The sequence below is a fragment of the Neovison vison genome, chromosome 7 (assembly GCF_020171115.1).
Source record: "Neovison vison isolate M4711 chromosome 7, ASM_NN_V1, whole genome shotgun sequence".
Classification (NCBI taxonomy): Eukaryota; Metazoa; Chordata; class Mammalia; order Carnivora; family Mustelidae; genus Neogale; species Neogale vison.
In genome coordinates, this window is record NC_058097.1 from 189,982,647 (window position 1) to 190,006,547 (window position 23,901).

At 37.6% G+C, this 23,901-nt stretch overlaps 1 protein-coding gene and 1 non-coding gene across 2 annotated transcripts in view; one reads left to right on the plus strand and one right to left on the minus strand.

The window, feature by feature from the left end:
• C7H11orf49 (chromosome 7 C11orf49 homolog) overlaps positions 1 to 23,901 on the plus strand; it is a 188,494-nt gene that overhangs the window by 101,433 nt on the left and 63,160 nt on the right. The window lies entirely within an intron of this gene.
• Positions 15,294 to 15,395, minus strand: LOC122914813. The gene has a single exon (XR_006385886.1). It is a non-coding gene; the product is annotated as a U6 spliceosomal RNA (small nuclear RNA).

Consider the following 23,901-nt stretch of genomic DNA (forward strand, 5'->3'; position numbering starts at 1 on the left):
GGGAGAAGCAGGATCCCTGCTGAGCAGAAAGCCTAATGTGGGACTCCATCCCAGGACCTAGGATCATGACCTGGGTCAAAGGCAGATGCTCAACCGACTGAGCCACCCAGGCACCCCCACATTCCTACTTTTAAAATGAAATTAAATTCAGGAGGCAATGATGGACAAGGAAGTAACACTGAAAAATTGACATTTATTGTCTTAAATTGCAGAACAGCAGAATGGTGTAAGGACCATTTATATATGATTATATATATCTTATGTCTGTGCATGTTTATATGCATACCAAAATGTTTGTAAAGAGGTTTACCAAGATGTTATTAGTGGTTTTCTGTCAGTACTGGCATGGTTACTTTTTTCTTCACACTTTTCTCTATTGTTCAAGGTTGTTGTTTTTTTTTTTTTATAGTGATCATGCAGCCTTTCACAATCACAATAAAAATGAAGCTATTTTTATTTTGGAAAAAAAGAAAATTTGGAGCTACCTGGGTAGCTCAGTGGGTTAAGCATCTCACTTCATCTCAGGTCATGATCTGAGGGTCCTGGGATCCAGCCCCATGCCAGGCTCCCTGCTTCGCCCTCTCTCTCTGCCCCTCCTCCTGCTCATGCTCTCTTACTCACTCATGCTCTCTCTCTCTCAAATAAAAAAATAAAATCTTAAAAAAAAAAAAGAAAAGAAATTTTGTTTGAGTATCTGCTGTGTGTCCAAAGTAGTATTAGGAGTTATCTAGAAAAGAAGGCTGTGGCCTTGCTGTCAAGATGCATACAATCTAATTGGGAAGATAACTCAAGAGCAGTATAGAGTGTAACCAGGTGTCAGGACATGTGGTTTAAGGAAGTGCCACAGGTCACCAGGAAGAGGATGTCACATGGAAGCTTTTATTGAAAAGAAGAGGCTCAGGTTGGACCTTGAAAGACGGCCGGATTTGACTAGGAGGAGGGAAGAGGGCGTTTTAAGCAGCATGAGCACTGAAGCGATGATGATAATTTGAAAGGACAGTGAGGAAACCGGCTTATCTAGAGTAATAAGCAAATAGGACTTGTGGTAGAGAAATGTGCTCTCTTACCAATCTCATTCCCTAAGCTGTCTTAGGGGATCTAATGCAAACTATACTTTAGTATACTTGAGTATTTTAGTTTATTTTTAAAGATTTATGTATTTATTTGAGAGAGAGAGCACATACACAAACAGAGGAAAGGACTAAAGGAGAGGGAGAATCCCCAGCAGACGCCCCACTAAGCTCAGAACACAGGACTCCATCTTATGAACTTGAGACCATGATCTGAGCCGAAATCAAAGTCAGATGCCCAACGGACTGAGCCACCCAGGTGCCCTATACTTGAGCATTTTAAGAAGCAGATCCTAGTAAAGTAAATATAATTATTCTGAATATTGACCTAACGTGACATAAAAATATGGCTGCATTTCATTATGTTAGTGTATTGAAGATGGAAGACTTCAGTACGAGTGCTCTGTAATTCTCTCATCTCTGTCCAGAAGCTTGTTCTCAATTCAGCCAGTGGCTTTTGTATGGTCTTTTAATTTGTGATTAATATATTCCTATCCCTTTCTTCTTCTATTAAAAAAAATTAAAAAGTAGGACATGAAGGGTGGGGCCTAAGCAAAACCAAAAGTTTATTTTTGAAAAGTACATTAAAATTGAGACTTCCAAACCATGAAGTTAGGTTTCACTTCAGCAGTTACTTGGTTAGCATGATTACATTGAATTTGTAGTATACACCCTAAATACTGTAGCTATGTAAACTGTATTTATCATGCAAACAAGTTTTTCTGAGAACCATATATTTGAAATTCTAAAAACAAAATGTTAATCATGAGGCTTTCCTTTCTGAATTCATGTTTTGATTAAATGTTTTTAGTGTACAAAGCACCGTGCTAGGTAATGAAAGGTATGCAGAGAACTCATTCATTCATTTTTTCATTCACTCAGCAGTATTTGTTGAATGTGCTCTCTGTGCTAGATTATTACTCTAGGTGCTGGAACTAAAAGGATAAGGAGGATATAGTTCTCTTATTAGGGAGTTCATAGTCTAATTGGAGAGAAAACGGACATGTAAGGAAATAGTTACAGATCACTAGTAGAAAGTGCCAGGGCAAGTACGCATGTTTATTTGCTCTCTTTGTACAACACACTAAAATTATAATATAGGGGGGAAAGGATAGAAAGCCAAAAGGAAAAACAGAACAAGAGAAGAGATTACATTAACAGAGAGGTGTCAACTAAATTTTAGAAGCTGAACAGCAGATGGTTAAGTAGGAACAGATTTAGCAGAGAAAGCTGATGACTACCTACAAAAAGGAAAGGTGTCTGCACTTGATCTTAGCCAAAAGGCCAAGAAGCAATGGGAAAGATGTCTGTTTGTGTCACAGAGGTCCAGGGGTCAGGAACTGGAAACGACGGTTACTCTGAAATTAGGGGTGTGAGGAAAGCTGAAAACAGGAAGATCTGTTGAAAGTCTTTATAAGAAGCAGTTAGATCCCTAGATCCTCTCCCTTTCATCAAGCATCAGGGTCAGTGCCCTTCTGAATCCAGTAGAAGTTTGGAGAAACTAAACTGGAGGAACTCTTAACTCAGGAATGAGATACTCAGAGCAGAGGTGAGGAGGTCTAATGAAAACAAGAAGATTAAGACAGTGTCTGTACGCCAAATATTGATATCCTGTTCCCTTCCTTTGCTTAGCTCTCAGAATGCTGGCTGCCAAGTGGATCCCCTCCAGACATAAGTCTGGAATATTTTCTGGAGAAACTAAAGTAACCCCTACGAATATGATGTTTAGAAGTTCCACTGTGAAATGACCAGATCTCATATTCACTGTACAAAGATCAATGTTAATAAGCTCCATCCATTCAGTTAATGAGCTTTTTAATATCTCACTCTAAATATGGATGAACATACGCAAAGATCGCCAGTCATGTGGAGGAAGTCTCAAACATGATAGAAGCCAAAACAAAACTGACAGGGCAGAGGAGGAGGAAACTCAGACGTAGTGACAATACAAGGAAAAGAAAACTTCAAGAAAGCTGTTATTAATAATCTCAGGAGTTAAAAAGAGAAGATACTGGACCTGTTAAATAGACCAGCCTGCTGTAAGCAATGTCTGCAATAGCCAAACTGGGGAAAGAGCCTAGATGTCCATCGGCAGATGAATGGATAAGAAGATGTGGTGTGTGAACACACACACACACACACACACACAGGAATATTATGCAGCCTTCAAAAAATGAAATCTTGCTACTTGCAATGACGTGGATGGAACTAGAGGGTATTATGCTAAGTTAAATAAGTCAATTCGAGAAAGACAATTATCGTATGATCTCACTGATATGTGGAATTTGAGAAACAAGGCAGAGTTTCATGGTGAAAGAGAGGAAAAAGTGAAATGGTACAAAACCAGGGAGGGAGACAAACCATAAGAGACTCTTAAACTCAGTAAAGAAACTGAGGATTGCTGGAGTGGAAGTGGGTGGGAAGGATGGGGTGATTCATGATGGACGCTGGGCAGGGTATGTGCTATGGTGAGTGCTTTGAATTGTGTAAGACTGATGAATCACAGACCTGTACCCCGAAACAAATAATACATTATATGTTAATTTTTTAAAAAAGAAAAAAAAAGATTACCCTGCTATTAAAAAAAAAGAACAAGAAAGGGTTCTTAGAAATTATAATACCAGAAATAAAAATTCAGGAGCACCTGGGTGGCTCAGTCAGTTAAACGTCTGACTCTTGCCTTTGGCTCAGGTCATGATCTGGGGGTTGTGAGATGGAGCCTCGTGTGGGGTTCTGTGCTGGGTGTGGAGCTTGCTTGGGATTCTCTCTCTCCCTTGGGAGAATCTCCCTTGGGATTCTGCCCCTCCCCACCTCTAAAAAGAAAAGAAAAAGAAAAAAATCCAATAGAAGGGCTGAAAAGTTAAGTTGATGATATTGCCCCAAATAGGCCAAAAACTGGAAAGTCAGAGAAATCATGCAAAAAATGTAGAGGCCCAGTCCTGAAGTATAACATTGAAGAAAGAAAACAGAAGAATTAAAATGCCATCAGGCTTCCCAACAGCAATTCTGGAAGCTAAAAAAACAATAGAAAAACACTTTCAGAATTCTAGGGGAAGATTATTTCTGACCTCAAATTCTGTGCCAAGCCAAATTATAAATCAACTATAAGACAGAATGTAGATTTTTAGATAGGCAAGAGCTTATAAATATTAACTCCCATACAGCTTTTCTCATGAAACTCCTAGAGGTTGTGTTTTCTCAAAAAATGGGAATAAACCTAAAAAGGTGGTAAATTATGGGATCTAGAAACAAGGGATCCAACAACACAGGAGATAGTCTAAGAGCACCCGTGCACCCGAATGTTTATAGCAGCAATGTCCACAATAGCCAAACTATGGAAAGAACCTAGATGTCCATCAACAGATGAATGGATCAAGAAGATGTGGTATATATACACAATGGAATACTATGCAGCCATCAAAAGAAATGAAATCTTGCCATTTGCGACAACATGGATGGAACTAGAGCGTATCATGCTTAGCGAAATAAGTCAAGTGGAGAAAGACAACTATCATATGATCTCCCTGATATGAGGAAGAGGTGATGCAACATGGGGGCTTAAGTGGGTAGGAGAAGAATCAATGAAACAAGATGGGATTGGCAGGGAGACAAACCACAAGTGACTCTTATGAGGGTTGATGGGGGAGGGGGGGTTGGTTTATGGACACTGGGGAGGGTATGTGCTATGGTGAGTGCTATGAAGTGTGTAAACCTGGCGATTCACAGACCTGTACCCCTGGGGATAAAAATTTATTATATGTTTATGAAAATTTTTAAAAATAATTAAAAAAAAACCAGTTGTGTTAGATTACATTCAGTTGGAGAGTTAGATGTGAATGCTTCAGTTAAAGAAATAATGATTAGGGGTGCCTGCTGGCTCAGTCAGTGGAGCGTGCAACTCTTGATCTCAAGGTTATGAATGTGAGTTCTGCGTTGGGTGTAGAGATTACTTGAAAAATAAAATCTTTAATTAAAAAAAGAAATCATGTTTAATACTTAGAAACTCTAAGCAAACCAAGCCAAGAAAGTGGCAATTATTCCAAGAAAAATGAAAAGTTAAGAAGGGGTAATTGTACTAATAATATACCTTGCAGCTTGGTTATGAATAATATTTATAGAGCATAAAAATAGAAGTACTGAATATTTTAAGCTAAAGTTGGTTCTATATAGTAGAGAGATTGGAAGATGGGAAGTATGTGTAGGTGGTAAAAAAGGTAATTTGTCATCTTCAATTAAGCATCCGAAAATAATGTCTAAAACTTAAAAATCAAAAATGAGCAGTATAAACATGTTATTTAAAAAGGAAAAGTGAGAAACAGAAGACTAGCTGAATTTTTTAAGTGGAGTTAGTTAAAAGTGTTATTGCTGTAGTTTGATTTAGAGTCAACTTTGGAGTTTGCAAAGACAACACACCTTTCAAATGATTTTGTCAGCAGGGATTCAAGATACAGAGACTGGAAGAGGAAATATGGTCCATAGTTAAATCATGTGAATGTATGGGATCACTGAGGAATGAATGTGTAGTGAGAAAGGGGGATAAGGGTAAAACTTTGGGAGATCCTTTTATTTAAAGGTTGAGAGGGGCACGTGGGTGGCTTAGTTAGTTAAGCATCTGCCTTTGGTTCAGGCCGTGATCTCTGGGTTCCTGGATTGAGCCCTGCATCAGGCTCCCTATTCAGTGGGGAGCCTGCTTCTGCCATTCCCCACCACCCATTCCACCCCCCACTCATATGCTTGCTTTCTCTCTCTCTCAAATAAAGAAATTTTTAAAATCTTAAAAAAAAAAAGAAGCAACATGAAATGCTGAGAATTAATTTCTAACTAAATTGGCATTGCTCAATAAATTGAAAAGCTATCTAAAGTGACCTCCAGAATTTATTTTGGGGCGCCTGAGTGGTTCAGTTGGCTAAGTGTCTGCCTTTGGCTCAGGTCATGATCCCAAGGTCCTGGGATCAATCCCCTCATCAGGCTGTCTGCTCAGCGGAGAGCCTGCTTCTGTCCCTCTCCCTCTGCCTGCTCCTCCCCCTGTTTGTGTTCTCTCTCTCTCTCTGTCAAATAAATAGATGAAATCTTAAAAAAAAAAAAAGGTGAAGGAAGAAGAATCAGGGAAGAAACATCAGAATGTATGAAAAGAAATGGGAAAGTATGACCTTACAGAAACCAAGGAGGAGAGTTCCGAGGAAAAGATGGGCAATAGTATCAGTTGTCACAGGTGGAGAACGAAGAAAAGATCCTTCGAATCTACTACGGTTATTGAGTGATCATTCTAAATTCCAAGAGAATAGTTCAGTTGAATGGTGGAAGCGACACTGAAAGGATTATTGAGTGAATGGATAGGTGTGATGAGAAAGAGGGGGATACTGACTATAGCACACCCTTCTGAGAAATGTGGCTTTGAAAAATGGAAGGAGAAGAGAGCTGTAGTGAGTAGTCTCTGAAAGATTTTTTAGATTAAGGGATCACTTAAACATGTGCAGGTAGATAGCAAGGAGTTAATGGAAAAGGCAAGATTAAAGATGCAAATGTAAGGGGATAATTGATAGAGCAAGGTCGCAGAGAAATTGAAAGAACAAGGATTCAGGAGCGCAGGTGGAGAGATTAATCTTAGTAAGAAATAGGAAAGATTCTTTCTCTCAGAGAGGAAAGAAGGAGGTGAGGATTAACTGAAGACAAAAAGAAATATTAAGGCATAGGGGAAGGAAATTGAAGCACTAAAAAAACCAGATGACTCTGATCTTCTCAGTAAAATCATTTATCAACTTAGAGTTGGGAGTTGGGGCTAAGGGTTAGTTTGGAAATGTGAGAATGGAAAATGTCTGGGGCAGCTGTTGTAAGGAATGCAATACAAAGTCAGAAGGAGATGACTAAAAGGATTACCCAGTAGCCATGAGCGTCCAGTTGAGGTTAGATAGTATGGATTTGTAATAAAGCCAATCAAGATGGTCCCTGGACATCCTCCAAGAATTCTGTATCTCCAAAAGTTGTGTTAGTCATCATCTTGGCTGGAGAAGGGTTCCTTGGAGTGTCTTAGGAGACATCCCAGGGTTCAAAAACTTGAGAACAAGGCTTGCTCAAGGAGAGTTAATGCTCAGGAGTACCAAAGAGCAGATTTGCCTGTGGGATACTTCCAACTGTGGGTCATTCAGAGGTCTTGAGGGAAGAATCATGGGCAAAGAAAAAGAAATATATTTAAGAGGCTTGAGAAGCAAAGCAGTTTGGTATCAAAAAGATCTATAGCTGCATGTATATCTAGTCACAAATCTGAGGGTGGGAGCATGTTGGAGGACATCTGGATTCAGATAAAAGAAGAGGAGAAGAGAAGTGACATCATCATAGGATTAGACCACAGACTACCTTAGCCAGATGGAAGATACAGATAAAGTATTTTTGATGTAGATCACAAAACTGAACTGAGTTAGGAGAACATGGTGATAGGGATTTCAAATGTCAAGATGTAAGCTCAAAGTCACATTCAGCCAAAAAGCAGCACACATGATTAATTCTTTTTTTTCTGTTTATGTTTTTCTTTCTTTTTTTTTTTTTAAAGATTATTTATTTATTTATTTGACAGAGAGAAATCACAAGTAGACTGAGAGGCAGGCAGAGAGAGAGAGAGGGAAGCAGGCTCCCTGCTGAGCAGAGAGCCCGATGCGGGACTCGATCCCTGGACCCTGAGATCATGACCTGAGCCGAAGGCAGCGGCCCAACCCACTGAGCCACCCAGGCGCCCCCTGTTTATGTTTTTCTGATCATTAAAGAAATATTTGCTTATTGTAGAAATTTAGTAGTATGGAAAGGTGTAATGAAGCAGAAAAATAATCACCTCCAAACCCACTACCGACAACACTCACCATTTATATACTTGCTGTTATTCCTAGTGGGTTTTTTGTTTGTTTGTTTTGGGGTTTTGGTTTTTGTTTTTGGTGGGGTTTTTTAGCTTAAACAACAGAAATTTATTTTCTCACAGTCTCCAGGCTAGCAGTCTAACTCAAGGTGTCAGCAAGTTTGGTTTCTCCTGGGGCCTCTCTCTCCTTGGTCTAATTTTTTTTTTAATTCATAGGTGTTTTTACACAATATAGATTATGCTGAATTATATTTGTATAACTCTTTTTTTTTAAAAAGGAGCTTTTTCTAAAATTCTTACACTTAAAATTCATTTTAAATCTCATTTTCTTTTTTTCTTCCTTAAAATTTTAAATCTTTTATTTACCTTCATGTTATCTTCATTTCAGAAGGAGGAAATATGAGCTATGAGTTCTAGATATAATTATAAAAATAGTTTTACTCTTTACTGTTTCCTACTGTTATTTACATTTTTCTGTAGATTTCAGTCAATACTATTAGGCAGGAAAAAGACATAAGAGAAATAAAAATTTAAAAGGAAAAGGAAAATTACATCATTTGCAGGTGACATGAGTACTTAACCTGAAAAGCCCCAGGTAAGTTGAATCTATTATAAAGAGTATGAAACTTCAGCAAGGCAATTAGACAGAATATACTAACACCATTTATTTATTTATGTATGTATGTATTTTTAAAGATTTTATTTATTTATTTGACAGAGTGAGAGAGTATAAGCAGGGGGAGCAGCAGAGGGAGAGGGAGAAGCAGGCTCCCCACTGAGCAGGGGAACCGATGGGGACTCTATCCCAGGACCCTGAGATCAAGACCTGAGCCGAGGGCAGACAACCATCTGAGCCACCCAGGTGCCCCCAGTGATTTATTTAAAAATAATAGCCTTACAGGACGCCTGGGTGGCTCAGTGGGTTAAGCAGCTGCCTTTGGCTCAGGTCATGATCCCAATGTCCTGGGATGTCCTTGCCGAGCAAGGAGCCTGCTTCTCCCTCTGTCTCTGCCTGCCACTCTGTCTGCCTGTGCTCGAGCTCTCTCTCTCTCTAACAAATAAACAAATAAAATCTTTTAAAAAAATAAATAATAGCCTTGGGACCGCCCCTGGGAGGCTCAATTGGCTAAGCATCTGCCTTCCACTTGGGTCATGATCCCAGGGCCTTGGGATTGAGTCCCAAGATGGACTCCTTGCTCAGCAGGGAGCCTGCTTCTCCATCTGCCTGCCTCTCCCCCTGCTTGTATGCTCATTTTCTCTCTCTCTCTGACAAATAAATAAATGAAAATCCTTATAAAAAATAAAAATAGTCTGTATATATTCAGATAAGAAGAAAATTCCCTTTTTATAATAGCAAGAGAAGATAAAATACCTAGCAATAAACCCAACAAGAATATCCAGAACTATATGAAGGCTTTAAAACAGTACCGTAAAACCTGAAAGAAGACTTGGGCATATGGAAAGGCATACTGTGTTCTTGGAAAGGAAGACTTGAAAATCATAAAGCTGTCAGTGCTCCTAATTTAATCTATAATTAGCATGATCTCAGTAAAAACAGGATTTTATTTTGCTTGTTTGCTTATTTTGTTAAGACAAGCTGATTGTAAAGATTATACAGAAAAACCAAGTAGACTAGAATAACCAGGAATATCCTGAGAAAAAAAAGAAATAATGGAGCACTAGCTATGCCAGATTTAGAATCTATTATAAGGCCATAAAATTTTATTAATAAAATAGCTAACACAAAACACTGTGTCCCAAGTACTGTTCTAAGCTCTTTAGATAAAATAATTCATTTAATCCTCACAACAGCCCATTAGGATGACCTTGCTCAAACTCACAGAGCCAGCAAGTCTCAGAGGTTGAATTTAAACTCAGAAAGCTGGCTCCAATATACATGTTCTTCATCACTCTTCTGTACAAACATTCATTACTGGCACATGAAGAGCTAAGTAAAGATCAATGGACCAGAATGGAGAAGCCCCCAAATTGACCCAAATGTGAAATGGTACTAACTTATGTTGGAGAAGGGAGGGTGTTTTAAATCAATGAGCACAAGTAGTAGCCATCTTTTGAAAAGTTGGATTCCTTCCTCACACCTTATATGAAAATAAATTCCAGATGGATCAAAAAATTCAATGTAAAAATTGAAACCATAAATACACTCAAAGAAACCACAGGAAAATGTTTTTATAATCTCACAGAGAGAAAAGCCTTTCTAAATATGAATGACAAAAAACCTGGAAGTCATAAAAGAAACTATTGATGTATTTCATTAGATAAAAAAGGATGAAAAATCTGTATGACAAAAAACAACAACAACAACAAACCCTCTATGTAAGAACCAAAGGTTAACAACAAACAGGGAGAGGTATTTGCAGCTTATATTACAGATGAAAGACTAATTTCCTTACATACAGAGTTCCTAAAAATCAGTTATAGAAATACTAAAACTTCAGGTGCCCATTTGGCTCAGTTGGTTAAGCAAATGCTTTCCACTCAGGACATGTGGGATTGAGTCCTGAGTCTGGCTCCCTGCTCAGTTTGGAGTCTGCTTCTCCCTCTTCCTCTGCCCCTCTTCCATGCTCATGCTTTCTCTCTCTCTTTCTCTTTCTCTTGCTTTCTCTTTCAAATAAATGAATGAAAGAAAAATACTAAAAATTCTTTAGAAAATTTAATGAAGGAAATGAACAGAAAACTCACAGAAAAGGATTGTATACATGGTTCTTTAAAAAAAAAATTTTTAGGAGCACCTGGGTGGCTCAGTCAGTTAAGCGTCTGCCTTTGGCTCAGGTCATGATCCCAGGATCCTGGGATCCAGTCCCACTTTGGGCTCCCTGCTTAACAGGGAGCCTGCCTCTCCCTTTCCCTCTGTTTTCTCCTCCTCCTTGTAATTGCCCATGTGTGCTCTCTCTCTCTCTCTCTCTCCCTCTCTGTGTCAAATAAATAAGAATAAAATCTTTAAAAAAAATTTTTAAATAACAGCTTGAGATAAAATTGAATCCCATAAAATTCACCTGTTTTTTAAAACTTTATTTTTGAGAGGGCAAGAGAGCACAAGTGGGAGGGGCAGAGGGGGAGAGAATCTGAAGCAAACTTCATGCTGAGTGCGGAGCCTAATGCCGGGCTCATTACCCTGAGATTACAACATGAGCCAAAACCAAGAGTCAGACACTTAACCAACTTAAGCAACCCAGGCACCCCTACCTTTAAATTATTTTAAAGTAGGCTCCATACCCAACATGGGTTTGAACTCACAACCTTGTGACTGAGAGTTGCATGCTCTATGGACTGAGCCAGCCAGATGCCCCAAAATTCACCTATTTGAAATGTACAATTCGGTGGTTTTTAGTGTATTCATACACAGTTGTGCAACCATCACCACAATCAATTTTAGAACATTTTCATCACCAGCTCCCCCTGCCCTCCAAAATACCCCATACTTATTAGCAGTAACTCTAATTACTAATTACCTACTACTTTTTCCCCACCCACCCACTCGTAGCCCCTAATTTACTTTCTGTCTCTTTGGATTTGCCTATTCTGGACATTTCATATAGATGAATCCTACAATATGTGGGCTTCTGTGTCTGGTTTCCTCCACTTTAAATAATAATTTCAAGGTTCATCCATGCATAGTGTGTTTCAGATGCATATCTCTTTCCTTTTCTATGGCCAAGTAATATTCCATCATGCAGGCATACCACGTCTGTTTATCCACTCTGCTGTAGACAGACATCTGGGTCGTTTCTTCGTTTTGGCTATTATGAATAGTGCTACAATGAACATCTGCATTCAAGTGTTTGTGTGATCATAGTTTTCATTTCTCTTCGGCGTATACTTAGGAATGGATGCTGGGTCATATGGTAATTCTGTGTGTGACTTTGTGAGGAACTGCCTGTTTTCCAAAGTAGCTGCATCATTTTACATTCCCACCAGCAATGCATGGGTTATGGCTTCTCCACATTCTTACCAACACTTGATATCATCTGTCCTTTTTATTAGAGGCATCCTAGTGAGTATGAAGTAGTATCTCATGTTTTTGATTTATATTTATCTGAAGACTAATGATGTCAGGTATCTTTTCATTTGCATATTGGTCATTTGTTTATCTCCTTTGGAGAAATGTTCATCTGCATCGTGGTATGTACCAGCCCGCTTGTTCCTTTTAATTGCTGAGTAGTATTCCACTATATGAGTATAACACAATTTGTTTTTTGTTCACCTGTTAACCACCATGTGAATTATGTGGGGTTTGGCTACTATGAAAAAAGTTTCTGAGAACATTTGTCTATAAGTCTTTTTGTGCACACATTTTTTCCCAGCTTTATTGTGATGTAATTGACATGTAACATTATATAAATTTATGGTGTATAATGTGATGATCTGATATATATGTATATTGTAAAATGATTACCGCAATAAGGTTAACACCTCTATTACCTCACATAATTACCTGTTTTTTTGGGGGGGGGATTTGTTGTTGGTGATGGTGATGGTGGTGGTGGTGAAAACACTTAAGATTTACCCCCTTAGCAACTCTCAAGTATATAATACAACATTGCTAAGTATAGTCACCATGCTGTACATTATATCCTCAGAAATTATTCATCTTAATAACTAGAAGTTTATACCCTCTGACCAACGTCTTCCCATTTCTACCACCCCCGTTCTTGGTAACTACCATTCTACTCTCAATTTCAATGAGTTTGGCTTTTTTAGATTCCATATATATTTGTCTTTCCATATAGCATTTGTCTTTCTCTGTCGGACTTCTTTCACTTAGTGTAATGCCTTCAAGTTCCATCTATATTGTTGTAGAAGGCAAGATGTCCTTCTCTTTTATAGCTGAATTATATTCCACTGTACACATATACTGTATTTTCTTTATCCATTCATACACCAGCATTTATATTGTTCCTGGCTTGACTATTGTGAATAATGCTGTAATGAACATGGGAGTGGAGATACGTCTTTTTTTTTTTTTTTTAAGATTTTATTTATTTATTTGTCAGAGAGAGAGGGAGAGAGAGCGAGCACAGGCAGACAGAGAGGCACGCAGAGTCAGAGGGAGAAGCAGGCTCCCTGCAGAGCAAGGAGCCCGATGTGGGACTCGATCCCAGGATGCTGGGATCATGACCTGAGCTGAAGGCAGCTGCTTAACCAACTGAGCCACCCAGGCGTCCCGGAGATACGTCTTTGAAATAGGAATTTCACTTCCTATGGATATAAGCCCAAATATGGGATTGCTGGATTGTATGGTAGTTCTATTTTTATCTTTTGAAGAACTTCGTACTATTTTCCAGAATGACTGTACCAATTTACATTCTCCCCAACACAAGGGTTTCCTTTGCTCTACATTCTGCTGACACGTGTTACCTCTTTTTTAATAATAATTTTTATAGATGTGAGGTGATATCTCATTGTGGTTTTGATTTGCATTTCCCTGATAATTAGTGATGTTGACTATCTTTTCATGTATCTGTTGGCCAATAATTTCTCTTCTTTGGAAAGTATCTATTCAGGTCCTCTGCCCATTTTTAAATTGGATTATTTGGGGTTTTTTGCTATTGAGTTGTGTGAGTTCCTTATATATTTTGGATATTGATGACTTATCAGATATATGGTTTGCAAATATTTTCTCTCATTCTGTAGGTAACCTTTTCATTTTGTTGACTGTTTCTTTTGCTGTGCAGAAGCTTTTGAGTTTGATGTAGTCTCACTTATTTATTTTTGCTTTTGTTGTTTGTGTTTTTGGTATCACATACAAAAAAATCATTGCAAAGACCAAAGTCAAGAAGATTTTCCCCTGTTTTCTTGTAGGAGTTTAACAGTTTTAGATCTTACATTTAAGTCCTTAATCCTTTTCAAGTTAACTTTTGTAAGTGGTGTAAGATAGGGATCCAATTTCATTATTTTGCCTGAATATCTGTTTTCGCAGCACCATTTGTTGGAGAGACTAACCTTTCTCCATTGAGTATTTTTGGCTCTCTTGCCAAATATTCGTTCACTGTATATGCATAGGTTTATTTCTAGGCTCTTGATTCTGTTGCATTGGTCTGTGCAAATGTTTTTATGCCAGTACCATACTGTTTTGATTATGTTATAGCTTTGTAATATAGTTTGAAATCAGGAAGTGTGGTATCTCCTGCTCTGTTCTTTCTTAGGATTGATTTAACCATTCAGGGTCTTTTGTGGTTTCATATGAATTTTAGGATTTTTTTTTAACTGCTGTGAAAAATTCCATTGGAGTGTTGCTAGGGATTACATTGAATCTGTAGATAGCTTTGAGGAATAGGAACATTTTAACAATATTAATTCCCCCAATTCATGAACACAGATATCTTTCTATTTGTTTCGGTCTTCTGTCTCACAATTTTCAGTGTACAGATTTTTCACCTCTTTCAATAAAATTATTCCTAAGTATTTTGTAGTGTTTGATACTATTGTAAATGACATTGATTTATTTCCTTTTCATTTAGTTTGCTGTTAGTTTATAAAAATGCAACTGGTTTTTGTACATTGATTTTGTGTCCTGTAACTTAACTGAATTCATTTATTAGTTCTAAGAGGTTTTTGCTGGAGTTTTGTTTTAATTTTTAATTTTTTAAGATTTTATTTATTTGAGAGGAAGAGTGAGCAAGAGAGAGAGAGAGCACATGAGCAGGGGCAAGGGAGAAGGAGAAGCAGACTCCCTGCTGAGCAGGGAGCCTGACATGGGCTTGATCCCAGGACCCTGAGATCATGAGCTGAGCCAAAAGCAGAGACACTTAACCGACTGAGCCATCCAGTGCCCCTTGATGGATTTAAAAAAAAATTCCTTCTATATATGGTGATATTCTCTAAAGAGTTTTATTTCTTCCTTTCCAATTTGGATGGCTTCCATTTCTTTTTCTTGCCTAATTTCTCTGGCAAGGACTTCCAGTACTATGTCGAAAAGGCATGGTCTCGTTCCTGATCTTAGAGGGAGAGGCTTCAGTCTTTCACCATTGAGTATGTTAGTTGTGGGCCATAAATGGCCTTTATTTTGTTGAAGTACATTCCCTTCTATACCCAATTTGTTCTGAGTTTTTTCATGAAAGGATGCTGAACTTCATGGACATATGTTTTTTATTTCTCTTGGGTAAATATCTAAGGGTGGAATTGCTGGCAGACTTTTTCCGGAGTGGTTGTACTGTTTTACATGCCCACCAACAATGTCTGAAAAATCCCTATTGTTAACACATCCTTGGTAACATTTGGTGTTTTCAGTCTTCTTTTCCCCCTTAGCTTTATTGAGATATAATTGACAAATAACATTGTTTAAATTTAAGATATACAATGTGATGATTTGATATATGTATGTATTGTGAAGTGATTATCACTATAAGGTTATTTTAGAAAATATGGAGCACTTCACAAACTTGCCTATCATCCTTGCACAGGGGCCATGCTAATCTCTATCGTAACAATTTTAATATATGTGTTGCTGAAGTGAGCCCAGACTTTTTAATTTTAGCTTTTCTTGTGAGTATTGAGTGCTATCTCGTTATGGTTTTAATTTGCATTTCCCTGATGATTAATGATGCTGAACAGTTTTTAATTGTTTACTGGCCATTTTCTTTGTGAAGTTCCTTTTGAAATCTTCTGCTCAGTTTTGGGTGGGTTGTTTTAATTATTGAGCGGTAGGAGTTCTTTATGTATTCTGGTTGCAAGTCAGATATGCATATTGCAAATATTTCTACCATTCTTTGGGTTATTTTTTTTTCCCCTTAATGGTGTCTTTCACTGAGCAGAAGTTTTTGAAGTCCATTTGATCAATTTTTTCTTTTATGGTTAATGCCTTCTGGGTCCAGTTTTTAAAAATATTTGCCTACCCTGAGTTTGTGACAGTATTACCCTACATTTTCTTCTGAAAGGATTAGAAATCTAGCTTTTATGTTTAGGTCTATAATCCATCTTGAATCAATTTTTGTGGGTGGCTTGAAGTTGAGGTCAAGGTTCTTTTTGTACCATCTGGATAGCCAGTTGTTTGTTCCAGCACTATTTGTTGAAAAGGCTTTACTTTTCCCACTTACTTGTTTTTGTTCCTTTGTTTAAAAAAAAAAAAGTCAATTGACTTTATATGTGTGGGTGCATTTCTGGATTTTCTGTTCTGTTCTACTGATCTATTTGTAAAACTTTAGTCTTGATTACTTTAACTTTATAGTAAGGTAGTCTATGCACTTCAGCTTTTACTTTTCCAGTTGTTTAGGTCATTAGAGGTCTCTTGCATTTCCATATAACTTTGAGAATAAACTTGTCAATTTCTACAACAAGAAAGACAGACAGACAGAAAGAAAAAAAGAAAGAAAGAAAAGAAAGCAAAGCAAAGCAATCCTGAGAATAATTTGATTGAGATTTTAAGACTCTGTAGACCAATCTGGGGAGAATTGTTAACTTCATAATATTGAAACTCCTAACCCATGGACATAGTACATTTTTCCTTGGGTCATCTGATATTTCTCTCAGCAATGTATTATAGTATTTAATATGTAGATCTTACACATTTTATTGAAGTTATCCCTAAATATTTCATGTTTTATGCTAATATTATAAACAGTATTATTGTTAAAACTATTTTCTTTACCAATTTTTCATTGCAAGATTATAGAAATATAATTGCCTTTTGTATATTCCTCTTGTATCGTGTGACTTTGTTAAATTCACTTATTAGTTCACATAGTTTCACTGTAGATACCTTTGAATTTTCTACATGCAAAATCGTGTCATACGCAAATAGAGGCAGTTTTACTTCTTCCTTTCCAATCTCTGTGGGGTCTTTTTTCTTTATTTATTGCACAGAGTAAGACCTCATTACAATATTAAATAAATTTGGTAAGAGCAGATTATCTTGCTTTGGCTGGAAAATTTTTAGTCTTTAGAATTAAATAGGAGGTTTTTCATGGATGCACTTTATTAGGTTGAGGAAGTTTACTTTTATTCTTAGTTGGTGAGAATTTTTATTATGAATTAATATTCATTTTTATATTATTTTTCTGAGTCTATTGAGTGACATATGATTTTTCTCTTTTGTGCTGTTCACGTGGATAAATCCACCTTAGTCATGATTTATTACCATTTCATATGTCATTGGATTCCTTTAACTAACATTTTGTTAGTGATTTTTGTGTCTATCTGCATGAGGTATTTTAGGGTATTAGGAGTCAGGATTATTCTGACCTCATAAGATGAGTTTGGAAGTACTTTTTCTTGTCTTTTCTGAAAGAGTTTATATATGATTGGCAATATTTTTTTTAAGTGCCTCTTTTTCTAAGAAGACTTGAACCTTTAAATTAGGTTTAATATGCTTATATACTCTTTTCCTAACACTTCTCATACATACAATTGTTAGCTTAAATTGTGCCTTTCTTATTGGGCTATAATCTCCATGACAGCATATACCTGTTCCCATGTTCCTAACATTTGGCCAAGTGCCTGAATCAAGGCACATATAAATGAATATTTACTGAATTGTATTAAATTAAAGGGAAAATAAGAGACAAGGAAAACTGAGACTTGTGGCAAAATACTGAAGACAATGTAAGAAGTCTTCCTTTGGGGCGCCTGGGTGATTCAGTGAGTTAAACATCTGACTTTGGCTCAGGTCATGATCTCAGGGTCCTGGGATCAAGCCCTGAGTACTTGTGTTCTCTCTCATATAAATAAATAAATAAAATCCTTTTTAAAAAGAAATAAAAATTTAAAATACCCTTTTAATTTTTTTTAGTTTGCTTTTTATTTGAGTATAGTAGACCTACATGTTACATTAGTTTCAGGTACAGAGTGATTCAGTATCTCTGTATATTTTGCTAGGCTCACCACAAGTGTAGTCACCATACAACTATTATAATATAATTGACTATATTCTAGGATATACCTTTTATCCCCATGACTTATTCATTCCTCAGCTGGAGGCCTTTATCTCCCACTTCCCTTCACCCATTTTTCCCATCTCCCTACCTCCCTCTCCTCTGGCAGCCATCAGTTGTTCTCTGTATTTATAAATCTGATTCTGTCTTTTGTGTGTTTATTAATTTGTTTTGTTTTTTAAATTCCACATATAAGCAAAATTATATGACTTTTGTCTTTCTCAGTCTGACTTATTTTACTTAACATAATACTATCCAGGTCCTTCCATCTTGTTGCAAATGGCAAGCGGCCATCCTTTTTATGGCTGTGTAATATTCCATTATGTACATAGAAGATACATATATACATACACACATATACCACATCTTCTTTATCCATACATTTATCAATAGACACTTAAGTTGCTTCTACATCTTGGCTATTGTAAATAATGTTGCAATAGGGGAGGGTGGCTGGGGGGGATGGAGCAGCTGGGTAATGGACATTAATGAAGGCATGTGATGTAAGGAGCCCTGGGTATTATATAAGATTATACATGAATCACTGACCTCTACCTCTGAAACCAATAATCCATTATATGTTAATTAATTGAATTTAAATAAAAAATAATGTTGCAATAAACATAGGAATGCATATATAAAAGTCTTCCTTATTAAAAAATTACATTGCAGCAGGGTGCTAGGCTGGCTTAGTTGGAGGAGCATGTGACTTTTGATCTTGGGGTCTTGAGCTTGAGCCCCACAATGGATGTAGAGATTACTTAAATAAATAAAGCTTTAAAAAACCACATTGTGGCAAAAAGAACAATGAGGCTTAGGTGGATGGTATACTATCAATGAATGAAAGAAAAAATACCAGCATTCACCTCCTATTTTGATTTAGTCTTCTCAGTTAAAGAGGATGCTGTTTGGACTGGAAGAGATAAAATGAATGGTAGTTCCAGGGAATGAAATCAAACATGACTGGTATTGTAAGAGATCACCTAACTGCTTTAAACGAATTCAAGTTCCTGGATCTAATGTACATTCCAGGGTACAAAGACCTAGTAGATAAGCTGGCTGAACCACTGCTGGCAATCTTTAGAAAATGGAAGTTGTGCCCATTATGGGGAGGGGTTGGCAGGGGGGAGAGAAGCTCCAAAGATTGAAGTCAGGGAACCCATATTCAGAAGGTCATTTCAGCAGACCTAAGGTTGGTGACCTTGGTATATATCTTGGGTGATATTCTTCAACTATTAAAATGAATAAATACCTGTAGATATTCAGGAAAGGAACCTGTGGTAATGGTAAACCTATCAGAGTTTATTGAAGAAGAGGGGAAGGGGAGGACTAGGGGAGGAGATGGAAGAAAAGGGGAAAGAGAAAGAAAGGATCCCACACTTGTAGAGTAAGGAAGGCTTGCTTTCAATCCCAGCTCTTTCACCTCTTAATAAAATGACATTAGGCAAATTATTTAACTTCTATAATCCAAATTCTCCTATTGGTAAAGTAGAAATACTAAGAGAACAACCTACTTCCTAGGGTAGTCCTGAGGTTTTAAAACAAATAATGTGTCTAAATGGTTATTTATTGGGGTGCCTGGGTGGCTCAGTGGGTTAAGCCTCTGCCTTCGGCCCAGGTCATGATCTCAGGGTCCTGGGATCGGGCCCTGCCTTGGGCTCTCTGCATAGCGAGGAACCTACTTCCCCTTCTCTCTCTGCCTGCCTCTCTACCTACTTGTGATCTGTCTCTCTGTCAAGTAAATAAATAAAATCTTTTAAAAAATTAAAAATTTTTAAAAATGGTTACTTATTTATTTATCAAACCAGCGATAACTGTGCAGTGATGGGATTGGTAATGCATGATGGTAATGGCCGTAATACTGAAGGAGGAAGAAATGAAACAGTCAATGAAAATATATTCCCTTTTTGAAAGGATAACTAGATTGGTAAATTAGGAGAAAGCTGTACTTAGGATGGCTATATTCATTATATTTGTTTAGTTTATTTGAATTTCAGCAGGACATTGACAACATCTCCACAATATCCTTGTGAATAAGCAGAAGGAATATAGCATGGATGATAAATAATTGGTTGAACGATCATACCAGATAGGTTCATATGATCCTAAAGGGACATCTCCAGAAGTGTAATTCTGGATTACGTCCTTAGCCATTCTTTTTTTTTACCCCCAATCCATTGTTTGAATGAGGGCATTGATGGCAAGCTAATCAAGTTGGGAGAGATAGCTAAAAAGATGCCTGAAAGAAACAAGATTTGAAAAGAGATAGTATAATATAGTGGAGTAAATGGGCGTGGTATCATGCATCTGCAACCAATAGCTGTGTGGCCTTGAGTAAGTTAAGTAACCACCTAAGCCTTTGTTTCCTCAGAATACCACTTATCCCATGATGGTTGTGAGAACAAAAATGTATGCGTGTGTGCGTGTGTGTGTGTCCTAGTTATCTATTGCTTTGCAATAAATTACCGTAAACCTTAGAGACTTAACACAGTAAACATTATTTCACACAATTTCTAAGCATCAGGAATGCGGGAGCAATTTGCTTGGATGGTCCTGGCTCAACGTCCCTCAAAAGCTTGAAGTCAAGGCTTAGGTTGGGGCTGCAGTCATCTGAAGGCTTGCTTGAATAGGGTTTCTAAACTCACTTGTATCGCTGTCAGCAGGAGGCCTTGGTACTTCACACGTTCCTCATGATTATGGCAGTGGCTTTCCCCCAAAAAAGTGATCTCAGAGGAAGAGAGAGCAAGCCGGAAGCCACAGTGCCTTTTATGACCTAGTCTATGAAGTCACATACTGTCACTTTTCTTTCATTCTGTTCCTTAGAAGTGAGTCCCTAGGTTTAGCCCATACCGAAGGGAAGAGAATTAGGAACTGCCTTTTGAAGAGAATCAGGAGATTTTGTGGACATATCTTAAAACCACCACAATATAAAAAGTATCCATACAGTGTTTAATACTTAGTAGATACCCTGTAAATGGCACTTATTATTATACTGTAATTAATATATACCTAATACCTGTGCTCTTTACTATAAAGCCATTGTGGGCAGGACAAAAAAAAAATCTCATGATTCTTCAGATTCCTGGAAAATATAGAGAAAGAAGCATCATATATCACTATAATTCATTACATCTGTTTTGTAAATTAAAATGAATGGGCTATATTGCATTAAGAATAGTACTAATAGGGGCACCTGGGTGGCTCAGTGGGTTAAGCCTCTGCCTTCGGCTCAGGTCATGATCTCAGGGTCCAGGGATCGAGCACCACATTGGGCTCTCTGCTCAGCGGGGAGACTTCTTACCCCTCTCTCTGCCTGCCTCTCTGCCTACGCGTGATCTCTCTCTGTGTTGAATAAATAAATAAATAAAATCTTTTAAAAAAAAGAAAAGTACTAATAAAAATACAGTTTAGTGATACTTAATGGGTGTACCTAAAACGCATAGTACCAGTGACATGGATAATCTGAATGACAGTTAATCCAAAAATTGATTTTGTTTGGTTTTATACTTAAATGTAGGTATGGCTCATCTGAGTATTCATCGAATTTTAATTGTGCCATGTACCAGCTTGTCTTTTTGCGTGTCCTGCTCTCCTTTCCATTTAAGAATGGGCAACAGCTAAAACTGACAGAGAGGGCCCAGTCTACAGCAAGATAAGACTTGCTGTTCACATGCCTTCCCTGAGGGCAAGGAATGATTTGGGAGAAGAATAAACCAACAAACAAAAAAGTATTTTATCAACAAAGGGCTCAATTAAGCAGGAGAATTAATGTTGAGAGTAAAAATGTTAAAGCAAGAATTAATATGGCTAAATCACTGGGTAATCTAGATTTCCTCTGTTTATGTATACATTTGTATACATATGGGTATAGAATAGCCATCATTAGCCTCAAGGGTTGTCTGATGTTCATCGTAAACAAAAACATAAGAACTCTTCCACTCCAGGTGGACAGAGTAATTTAATGTCACTTTGAGAAGATAAGATCATTAAATAGAAGATATCATCACATCTTAAACTGATTAATTTTCTAGAGGTTTTTTTTTTTTCTAGTGTTTTGATTTGCATTAAACATTAGATCCTCAGGCTAATGTCTGACATGGTTGAACTCTCTTTAATATCTTACCAACATAGCAGTCTAACTTCTAGGGTGTTCAAAACATAGTCACTAATTTAAAAGTGCGTAAAAATGGTCCCTGAAGAGCCAGTGTTTACAGAGTTTATATGTGTCTTCCTAGACGAGTCAGGAAGTCTCCTAAGAGTTTCACAGGGAGCGTCTTGTAAATGCATAATCTTCAAATACTGATCAGGTCATCAACTGCAGATTTAAAAAAAGTAGTGAGGGGGCGCCTGGGTGGCTCAGTGGTTTAAAGCCTCTGCCTTCGGCTCTGGTCATGATCCCAGGGTCCTGGGATCCAGCCCCGAGTCGGGCTCGCTGCTCAGCAGGGAGCCTGCTTCCCTTCCTCTCTCTCTGCTTGCCTCTCTGCCTACTTGTGATCTCTGTCAAATAAATAATAAATAAAGTCTTAAAAAAACAAAAAAGTAGTGAGAGGGGTCCAAAGTATTGCTAGCCTAACCACTAAACTAGGTTACTGGACCCAGTTGCAACATAGTGCAGTGACTTCCCACACAATACCAAGGAATTCGTAGACACCAGCAGGGTGTACAAGAATTCAACTGAATTCACCTCAATTCCGATACCATCAACCTGGAGATAGCATCCGATTCCAGAGGATAAGTGTTCCGGCCTACAAGCCTGCCTGCCACTGCCTTACTTCAGTTGTTATCTGTACTTCTGACCGATTAACTCTAAATCCGAGGTTCCCAGGACTTCCTCCTCAGGTCTGAGTGATTTGCTAGGGCAGCTCACGGAACTCAGAGAAGGTTTTTACTTAATAGACTACCAGTTTATTATAGAAGGATATCACTCCAGTACAGCCCGATAGAAGAGAAACATAAGATAAGCTTTGGGGAAAGGGCATGGGGCTTCCATGCTCTCTCCCCCTGCACCACTCTCCCCAAATCTCCACGTTTGCCAACCCAGAAACTCCCAGAACCCCATCCTTTTGGATTTCTATGATGGCTTCATTACATAGGCATGGTTGATTAAATCATTGGCTTTTGGCAATTGAACTCAACCTCCAGGCCCTCTCCCCTCCCCAGCAGTAAGGGGATGGGACTGAAAGTTCCAACCCTCTAGTCACAAGGTTGGTTCTGGCAATCACATCCTTATGTGCTTTCAAAAGTCACCTCTGAACAATAATTAAAAAGAAATGAATATTCTTTAAAAAAAAAAAAAAGAAAGAAAGAAAGTCATCTCACTCATAAACGAAAAACATGTTTATCCCTCTCATGGGATTCAGGAAATCCCAAGGGTTTTGGGAGCTGTGAGACAGGAATTGTGCCCTAAGACCAAATATATATGAGAAATATATTTTTGGCCATCCCAGTGACCAAAATATATTTTTAATAAATCATATGTCACAGCCTCACACCAACAATCATGATAAATGTTATCAGAAAGGGAGTCGCTAGGGATCCAAACAGTGAAGAGAAAAATCCATATTAAAAGCAGTGTTTTAAGGTCATTCACCATGTAGGAGACAAATAAATGATTTTATTCATCTTTTTGCTCTTTGAGGATATCTTTCTGTTATGCTCCAGGATAATAAGCCATATTCATAATGTTAAGCCAGGATGATTAAGCAATAGGTAACCATGTTCACTATTACCTTTTTGGTAAGACAAGGAAGTTTGTGATATAGTTTAGAGATACTTCTGTCAAATATGCTTAAAGTTGGGAAAAAAATTTTTGACATTTGAGTAAGCTTTACTTATTAAACAGAATGCATATAGAAGGGGTCACTAGAGGCCTCTAGAAATACTGCGTACTGATTTAGCGTCATGAATGTTGTGCATCCTATTCTGTGAATAATAAAATAATTATAATAATGACCATCATTTAAATGGGTCAGGAACTGTGTTAAATATTTTCACGCATTATAGAATTGAATCTTCTCAATCACCATTTGAGTAAAAATTATCATCTCTGGTTAAAAACAAGGAAATTGAAGCATAGCAGATAAATTGTCCGACATTG